This window comes from Poecilia latipinna, unplaced genomic scaffold (assembly GCF_001443285.1).
Source record: "Poecilia latipinna isolate Pla-1442-1.1 unplaced genomic scaffold, P_latipinna-1.0 Scaffold5797, whole genome shotgun sequence".
Taxonomy (NCBI): Eukaryota; Metazoa; Chordata; class Actinopteri; order Cyprinodontiformes; family Poeciliidae; genus Poecilia; species Poecilia latipinna.
The window spans coordinates 276-8484 of record NW_015118413.1 but is presented as its reverse complement, the minus strand read 5'-3'; the positions used below and the strand labels follow the sequence as shown (position 1 = coordinate 8484).

General features: G+C 38.1%; 1 long non-coding RNA gene across 1 annotated transcript; it reads right to left on the bottom strand.

Moving 5' to 3' along the window:
- Nucleotides 1-320: 320 nt before the first annotated feature.
- LOC106943738 (uncharacterized) lies at nt 321-3678 on the bottom strand. The gene is made up of 3 exons (XR_001423997.1): nt 3537-3678; nt 2926-3016; nt 321-436 (listed from the first exon to the last, which is right to left on the bottom strand). It is a non-coding gene; the product is annotated as an uncharacterized LOC106943738 (long non-coding RNA).
- Between the last annotated feature and the right edge of the window lie 4531 nt (nt 3679-8209).

Genomic DNA, 8209 nt, shown 5'->3' with positions numbered 1-8209 from the left:
AAGATAAAAACAGTAAAAACATTGAAGACATCAAAACCCACACTCTAACCCTAATTTAGCCACTTCTAAAAGCAATCAGTTGCATTGAATCTTATTTCCAAACTACATTAAATATTATAGCTAAAATATGACAGTAGAAAAATACTTTTACAAGGCATGGTATGTCTGCATTCTCACTTGATTTATTTTTTGTCTATTTTTAAAATGGATTTTAGTTCCACTCCTAAGTCTTATTTTTATTATTTTAATTGCTGATGAGAAAAACAGACTTAGAAAAGTGATTGATATAGCTGTTCAGTCTGCAGTAAATGTAATGCTGTTAAGTCAATACTCAGATTCTCCTGCACCGTCTCGTGCTCACTCTGTGTCAGCTGTTGAAACTCTGGTCTGCAGGGCTCCACGGGTCACACAGCTGCTAACTGGCTCAATATTCAGTCTGGAACAATACAGATTAAACACCTGAGCAAGATCATTCATTTTCCTGATGCATCTAAACAACCCAAATGCCAAGTAATGCTGCTGGAAAACAGAGTGACAGACAGACAGACATATAGATTCTAAATTCCACTCCATTTCCTTACATAGTATTTGCTGAAGTTAAGAAAATGTATTTTTTTATATACACCTCCAAGTGCCTAAAAATGTTGTGCTGGTTGTACTTCAAGTTCAATTTGAGTTCAAGCTGAAATAAGGGCAGTAGGAGAGAAAAATCACATTAATGAAAGTAGAGGTGGAATACAGTAAATTTCTATAGAATCTAAAATGCCTCATCATCATCATCATCATCATCATCATCATCATCATCATCATCATCATCATCGTGTCACTTAGGTAGAGAAAAAAATCCATTTCTATAGGTGCCTCAGCAGAGAGCAGGGCACATTCACTCTATACAGAGCATCAGCAAATGTTAGCTTACCACAGACAAAAGAATGGAGGACTGGTGGAGGGTTAAGGAAGTAAAGAAGTGTGCAGAGTGTGGATCTAAAGAAATAGGCAGCTTTCCAGGTCATTCATTTCATTGCGTAACCTGGCAAACAGTCCAGTGCTGCATAATGCACACTCTGTTATACAGCACCAGACCGCCTGCAGTAAGACAAGCATTTATGCACTTTTTGATGTCCTTACATACACGCACACACACACACACACACGCACACACACCAAAATGGTCATGCACATACTTTCAATTCAGTCCATTTAGCCTGAGTACCACTCCAGCAGAGTGGCCCTGTGTTGTCATGGTTACCACATCCCAGCAGCTGGGAGGATGAGGGGATGGAATGATGGAGTGAAGTGGAAAAGTTGAATTTAGAGAGAGTATGAAATGCTGATAAGAGCTCTGGTAGACAGCACGTTGGAAATGGAAAGAGTAAAAAGGAAGCCATAAAAACTGACAGTAGACATGAAGGCAGCAGGTGGGCACTGAGAATTTATCCAGAAGTATTAAAGAGACATAATGTGTACAGAAGGGTTCAAGGTTTTATATTTCCTGACAGTGTAATCGTAAGAAACTTCAACCTGATTGACTAACATCGTTTTCATGACTGACAGCTTTTGGCTTATATGAGAGGAATTTGAACTGAAGAGTGGGAGAAGGCAGCTTGTCAGGAAGGTGGATAGGCAGGTTAGTGAAGGTATCCTGAAGATGAGTGTCACCATGGGGTAGAAAGGCAGGCGAGTTCACAGGATGAGTTGTGCAAATGAGACTGAAGGACCATTAGTGAATGCTTAAATTAACGATTCAGTGTGAGATGAAACAAGGAAAATATCTGGGAAAATAAACTTTGTGGACATGGAAACAATGAGGACAATGCAACACGCTGCAGCCAAGTTAAGATTTGATTCAATTTAGCATTTTTTTCTGGAAATACATTTAAAAAGTTTCTACTTACATGAAGTTTACACAAGATGTTGGCAAAAACGCAAGTAATCCTCATCTACTTTCACCTTCAGATTCTAGTCAAGAATGTAGTGGTAAATTTCTTTATTCATTCTTTTCTTAAGTATTTATCAAATCTGCCGGTGGCTCTCTTTAATGTTCCGCCTGCAGACTTCCCTTTTGGCATGGCCATTTGGGGTGACAGACAGAACCATTTTACCTCTAAATATGACATGTGCAATGACCAGACTGATTTTTTTTTTCAAAATCTTCTCAGCAAACCTCAGACAAGTTTCAGCAGTTTTTTCTTCATCTGTGGAGTTTTGTGCCATAAAAATGCCTTGCCTGTTATTTCCAGGTATCTCTGAAGCTCTCTGTAAGTGTCCCTTGGCTCTTTGGCAACTCTCTTAGTCATTTTGTCAGAACGCTTCTCTGAATCACCTGTCTGGTTCTGGTTCATGGTTGACATCTGGGTTTCAGGACTGGAACGTTCAGAAGTTTAGAGTTGCATTTGTAACCGATGCCATTGGTTAGTTTTATAGCAGTGGGCCTTTTTTGTGAAAATTAATTCTAAAACTGTGTGCAACACTTTGCTATTAAGAAAGTGTTAAAAAAGAATAAGTCAATACTTATTTGCACATAGTTATAAGAAAACTTTCTAAACATTGATAGATTTCAACAGTTTTTTGGCTGTCTGTCATTCACTCATCCTATTTTTAATGTTATAAATTTATTTCCTGTGTCATTCCAGTTTTTTTACCCACAACTTTACACTATATGTTGGGTAATCTGTTTAGATTTTTCTGTATGTGTGGATGAGTTTGGTTTTTAATGACAGGGTGTGAATTTTATGGCAGTAACATCCTTAACATACTAAGAAAAATGTTGATATTTTCAATTCTTTTGCAGTCCCCTGTATGTCAAAAGTGGGGAAACACATGGAGCGAAAGTACCTCAGCAACTGACAAGCAATCTAGTGTATACTACCAGTGTATACTAGAAGTGTTCTTTACTAATAATCTAGTCTTATACAGTCGGTTAACCTTGATGTGTTCTGCGTTGTGTTCAGATGAAGAAGGGAGTCAGATCACTGGAGTTGCTGGTTGATCTTTAATGCAGGTTGCTGACAGAGCCCTGCACAAACAGAAATACAAAAAGCCCTTTAACATGCAGCTCTTCCATTCACAGGAGTCGGAATTCCCCCAGCAGATAAGCACATGGAGAAATTCTGTGACTAACTAATAACAATATCTGCTCTAATATTTAAGAAAAATGTTCTGAACTTGTCAAAATAAATGTATGTATTAAAACATAAACATTCACAGCTGCATGTGCTTTCAATTATTTTATAAATTTCAAAAAAACATGAACTTAACCAAGAGCAAAGAAAAGTTCCTACCTCTTCTCAGGCAGCCTAGCGCCAACTGAGAGTAGTACAATACTGATGTCATAAGACACTCTCTTAAAGTGACAGTACAGGTACTAGTGTTTACCAAAATAAATAAAATAATACAATTCTTAAAATATAACAAAGAAAAAATAGGATTCTTCAGTGTTAATCAGGATTTGGTGAAATTTCAAACATTATAAAAATAAATAAAAGCACATTTTCTAAACTTGTTACACTAGCAAGGGGTGTTGGCTTGTGGTGCACCTTCTATGCTGAAAGGTCTGATGACAGGAAGTGTGAATGGTGCTGCTCTGTGGAGGACTGGACTCTGTAACCAAAGAATTAGAGGAATAAAATGTTAAACTTCTTTGCTCGTTGTTTTCCTCTTGTGTCCCGATTTCAGGGCTCCGTAATGTACACAGTGGAAAAACACACAGAGAACAACCAGTCGCCATTCAACGTCAGAGATATCTAGAGTTTTATTCAGACAATTAAATGGATAGAAAAACAGATCAGCGTCGCACCCAAACCATCAAGAAGTCCAAATCATAAAACAGACATTTAATTACCTGAGAAAAGTAGAAAAATGAACAAAACACAAAAATAAGAGAAAAAGCAAAGGCGCCTTTGGGAATCGCTCGTGCGGCTGCAAACAAAGCAATTCGATTTGCTGCTATAAAATGGGGACTTTTTATTAAGAGGTGTAGTCCTAATTTTAATATATGCATTGAAGGTGTGTCCTCTCCTTCTAGTCCTCCAAGCAGTTTCAAATTACCTAGATGGGATGGTCTAAATGATTTTGTCACCTTCTTTGAGACGTATTCAAAACCGAAGTTGAAGAGAGAGAGAGAGAGAGAGAGAGAGAGAGAGAGAGCAAAGGTCCAGAGTGAGTAAAAGTTAGAGAGAGCAAAGGTCATTCTCAAACAGGATTTTCTCATGTCGGTTACATCTGGAGTCTCTCCTCTTCCTCCCTTTCTAAACATTTGAACAAAGACCCTAGTTGTCAGAAAGACATTTATTTTTCACCTAGACCTTGTTTTGTTTTTCTCCAGGTTTTAAGTGTCTTCATTACCCCTAGAAAATCACTAAAGAATTTGACTTGTGAACAGACAGAACTTGTCTTTTCCATCATGTTTTTATCTGAACTGCCCAGCATCTGTTTCCTTTTCTGAGCAATTAATCAAAAAACAGATTCTTGCATTAAACCTAAAGTAATATATAGGCAACTTGGAACCCAGTGTTCTTATTTTAAAATGCTGATGATTCTATATAATATTATACATATGGTTAAGTTTAAAAACTAGCATATTTTAATTTTATTTTCCTAACAACTCCCAACAGGGAGAAACACGAACAATTAGTGGAGACAAAAACAATTTAAAAATCACTGCTCCATACAGGTCAGGATCATGACACCTTCATGACCTTTCCTACACGTTCTCTCTTGGTGTTTAATTTCCCTCATGCTACAGTGACGTTGTGATCGTGAATTGCTTAAACTGCCATGGTGATCATTTTTATTCTGTGGATAAAATCAACTCCAACTCAGACACTGAATGAAAATCTATCGCATTAAAGGTGGCTTACATTGTAGGCCTGTCTTTGTGTAATATTGTGGAATCATAATTTAATAAAGTATTTGCAATAAACTCGTTCAATCATAAAATAAATGTTGTTTGGAAGATGCAGTCATGTCAATAAGTTATGACACCTTGTGAAGACGTCTGAGTCGTTCTAATCTGTTGGCAAATGGAGTTTTAATATAAAGCTGATATAAAAAAATAAATAACATTAAGACACAATTCGAGGTGAAGAAACAATACTATAAGCTTTTCTAATCCTGTCATAAAAAATATATTTTCTACAAAGAAATGTACTTGACCTCTCCCACTTTTATTTGCAGTTAAAATGTTTAAACTCTCACACAGACTCATCAGTTCTGGTAAACATGGGGAGAACATTGACACTTGGTATTTTGACATAGCTTTACCCATTTTAGACCTCAGGCATCGGTCTGCTCCTGTCATTCTGTTGAAATGAGAGCGGGCAGCACAGTGAGATCAAAGAGACATCAGTGGAGAGATTTAAAGAGATCTGAAAGGAATTTGAAGTCAACAAGTTCGCTGTCCAGTAAATGGACAAGTGGAAGACATTCAGGAGAACTGTCAACATATAAAATTCTGGCAGTCCAGGCAATCTCACCAAACAAGAGTAGACAGCAAAATCTGAAATCTTCTAAAACCCCAAAGCATCATTACAGGGTTTACAGCGGGTTCCTGATGCTGATGAATATGAAAATCAATGGTGGTGCAAGCAGAAAGAGACTGCACAAATTTAAACTTCAGGAGAGATGTGCCAGCAAAACATAAAGCTGGCACAAGGTAGACAAGCTTGCCAAGGTAGACAAGTACCAGGAAGTCTGAGGTAGTGTTCTTTAAAAAGATGAACCAAATACTGAAATGTTCAAACACTACAACAGAGGGCACATTTAAAGCAAAAATAATATTTCAGGCAGTCATACCAGCTGCATTGCATGGAGGTGGAAGCTCACTACTGTCAGATAATGGTCTATGATCACTGGGATTGGCTCTAATATGAGGTCCTACTCACCTGTTCTCTGCTCAGACATTAATTCTTTATGTCAGGATCTCTGAGACCTTTTCAGTATCAGTCTGCTGCCTCCTGTGGTACCATAAGTTATTCCCTTCTCTACAGATCCCAGCTGTGTCACTGGTCCTTCTGAAACACCAACTTCTTCCTCAATCTGCATTAATAATTTCCGGTTGTTACTAGAGTAAATTATGTGCTTCTTCCAACCCTTTATAGAGTAGAATCTATTGTTTGTCACTGTACATATGTACAATGATATTAAAGGTTATTCAGAGAATAACCTTTATTATTCTCTACTGGTACTGATGCAAAACCAGCAGCACACCTGGTTTTGCATCAATACTTCCTTCCTTAGCTCTAAGAACCATCGTAGAATCCAGCCTGAACTGAACCATGTTTCAGAGGGTGACTGAAACATGCAAAAACATTAATGCTGAAGCAGATCTGGACCTTCCTCATGACTATGACCAAAAACCATACCAGAAAATCCTCCAAGTACTGCCGCAGAATTCAGACATGGTGAGCCCAGATCTTGATCTCACAGGGATGCTGTGCAGTTCATGTAAGAAACCCTTGGAAGCTCTCATGGCTGTAAGCCAGGTCAGGGGAAAACTTTCCTCAGGCAGACATCAGACGCTGGTGGACAGTTAGAAGAAGCATCTCACTAACGTTACAGCTGCAGCATGTAACAAAGAAATTACAGTATGAGACAGACAATCTGTGAAAAAACAGTGTCCCTCTGCCTTCCCCCAGTGCTCCCAGATTCAGTGTAAACTAGAATCAACCATTGAGTGCCAGGAGGCGGGTCTTAGCGCTGTCAGCTACAGTCTTGTGTGCTGTCGCTCCTCCCCCTCCCTCCACAGCTTTTCCCTGTCAGCATAGCATGTTGTGAATGCTCAGGCTAGTTAGCATAGCCAAAGATTGTGGCAGATAAACAGTTCTCCTGTAATGCTAAGTTGTTTTTCCACCATTTGCACATTTAGCATTGAGTACATGAGTTTGAGTAAAAGCGCTAAGCCCCTCCTCCTGGCTCTGATTGGTTGATTATCTTCATCATGACAAACTGTTATGACATGGTGACAGACTTAACAAATATGTAAAAAACATATTCTTTAGAAAAGTTATATACTGGAGCTTTAGAGGCTGGCTCTGGAAATGAAATAAACCACTCTTATTTCCAGAGATAAATAAAAAAATAAGTTGGGTTAAACATCAATATTTGAACTAAGGTATCTAAATAATACCTGAATATTTAGTAGGGTGTCTAATTATTTTTTATCACTGTATGAATGTATATACTGCATGTCATAAAAAATATATTTTCTAGTTAACAGACCTTACCAGAGAAAAACAGAACATTTCGTGCTTAACTGTATTACATTAAAATACAGACCGTAGTAATGGAAAATAGCAACACAGGCTGCACTCCTGTATTGTGCCAAGCCTCCACTTATTCTGAGTCCTAAGTATTATTCAACTCATAATTTGTTACTGCATGGTGAGGTAAAACAGTCTGCGACACTATAATAATGTATCTAATACTGTTGGACAGTGAAGAATAATGCAACAGTAATGGATTTTATGTAAGAGTGGTTTTATTGATATTAGACGCTGCTTTGGAAGATTAAACCATTAGTTTATGGTGATGAGATCAGCGCTGTGGCAGGCAGCTAAATAGCATGGGGAAAGTCTGTGGAGAGAGACGATTAAATAAAAATGAACTTGTGCTGATAATTGTCAATGATTCCCACCAATAACCACTGTGGTGCAATAAGCTCATGCTGTCAGATCTCAAATAGGGTTGTAAGCATTTGGCCTTGATAAAGTCTCCCAGTTCTCTCTGCCAGCACATCACCTGGAGCAGCAATTGGCTGGACTGCAGTGAAGTGGCAGCACCAAGGGAATGAACCTGTCTGTGCACCCCAGGAAATCTGATTTCTAGCAGTAAGATGGAATATTATTTATGATTCCATTCATATTTGAGTCAGTACAATCTGTCTTTTCAGGTGGAGGTGAGATATTTGTATATGTGTGTCAAATATTAAGATTGAAAGCAACACTGGGGAATTTTACTGCAGTTTTTTGGGGTAAGTAGGAGAAAAAGTTTGCTGAGAACAGATTAGTTTTAATCAACCAATGGCATGTGCTCACTAACACACTGAAACACTAACATATGAACACACCTAAACCTTCTGTTGAGGTGAAAGAACCTTGCAATCAGATTTAGTTCTAGTAATAACTGTATTTCTGTGTCTTTGAGTGTGTGTGTGTGTGTGTGTGTGTGTGTGTGAGAGACTCCAGAAGGTTTCCTGCAACATTCAGATCTG